The sequence below is a fragment of the Arachis ipaensis genome, chromosome B10, assembly GCF_059453495.1.
Source record: "Arachis ipaensis isolate K30076 ecotype BB chromosome B10, ASM5945349v1, whole genome shotgun sequence".
NCBI lineage: Eukaryota > Viridiplantae > Streptophyta > Magnoliopsida > Fabales > Fabaceae > Arachis > Arachis ipaensis.
Window position 1 is genome coordinate 116,649,188 of NC_142435.1, and position 1,561 is coordinate 116,650,748.

A 1,561-nucleotide genomic window follows, 5' to 3' on the forward strand; every position below is an offset into this window, starting at 1 on the left:
GGGTTTGTTGGTTCCCCCACCCAAAGTTTGGGTGATTTTTCCATCCTGGGTTGTAAGTGTTGGAATGCGGATCATATGATTGCCTTTGTTGGTTTCCCACATAGTTGGCCTCTTCCCAATCACCTCCTTCAATGCTTACTTCCTCTTGATCTTGTGTGTGTATTGCAGCCACTTGCTTTGTTTCTAATTGCCTGGTAAGCTCTGCTAGTTGCTTGGCAAACACCTTGTTTTGGGCTAGAATTGTATCAACATGGTTCAGCTCCATGACTCCCTTAGTGTTGTGCCTCTCTGATGCATAGTAGTACTCATTCTCAGCCACTGTCTCAATCACTTCAATGGCTTCTTCCACAGTCTTTTTCCTGTTCAATGAACCTCCTGATGAATGGTCTACAGCCTTCCTTGATTCATAAGACAGTCCATCATAGAAAATATGCAATTGCACCCAATCATGGAACATGTCTGGTGGGCATTTCCTTGTCAAATCCTTGAATCTCTCCCATGCCTCGTAGAGAGTTTCACCATCTTGTTGTCTAAAAGTCTGAACCTCAGATCGAAGCCTATTGACCTTTTGTGGGGGGTAGAAACGTGCCAGAAACTTGCTTTCCACCTCATCCCATGTTGTTAGACTCCCCCTTGGGAATGATTCCAGCCACTTAGCTGCTTTGTCCCTAAGTGAAAATGGGAACAAAAGCAGTTTATAGGCATCTTCCTGGACTCCATTGGACTTTACAGTGTCACAAATTCTCAGGAATTTTGTGAGATATTGGTTGGGATCTTCATTAGCACTCCCACCAAATGAACAATGATTCTCCACAAGTGATATTAGCTGTGGTTTGAGTTCAAAATTGTTGGCCTGAATGGGTGGTTTCTGAATGCTGCTACCACAATTCCCAGAGGTTGGGTTTATGTATGAACTAAGAACCCTCCTCTCAGGAATGGCATTGTTTCCATCAGCTCTCTCATGGTTGTGAACTTCTCTATCCATGTTGAGATCTAGAGCTTCCTCAAAATTGTCCTCAGATTCTCCTTCAGATTCTTCTTCTCCCAATACTCTCTTCCCTCTTGCTTCCCTTCTAAGTCTATGAAGGGTCCTCTCTGGTTCGGTATATAGAGGAGTTGATGTCTCTCCTCTCCTACCTGTCATACAAGAACACAGCACAGGCAACAAACAAGTGAAATACTCTTGGTTAATGGAAGAGTATGGTTAGAGCAATTGAGGAATTAATTCAAACAGTTAGTGAGTCAGTGAGTTAGTTGCTTGAATTTAAAGGCATAAAGAAAGAAAGCATATAACAGAGTGCAGAAATTAAAATTCAACAAGTAACTTGTACTGAATTAATCAAAACAAAAAAAAAATGCTCAATCTAGTTAACTTCCAATTTGAGAATTGTCAATCGAAAACCAATCCCCGGCAACGGCGCCATAAACTTGATGCGCATAAACTTGTTATGCTACGATTTAGGAAATTGCACGATCGGCAAAATTCCTTCCGGCAAGTGCACCGGCTATCGTCAAGTAAAAACTCACAATAGAGTGAGGTCGAATCCCACAAGGATTGGTT

General features: G+C 42.2%; 1 non-coding gene across 1 annotated transcript; it reads left to right on the forward strand.

The window, feature by feature from the left end:
- Window positions 1-455: 455 nt before the first annotated feature.
- LOC148581420 (small nucleolar RNA R71) lies at window positions 456-559 on the forward strand. Its single transcript, XR_015896034.1, has one exon. It is a non-coding gene; the product is annotated as a small nucleolar RNA R71 (small nucleolar RNA).
- The last annotated feature ends 1,002 nt before the right edge of the window (window positions 560-1,561 follow it).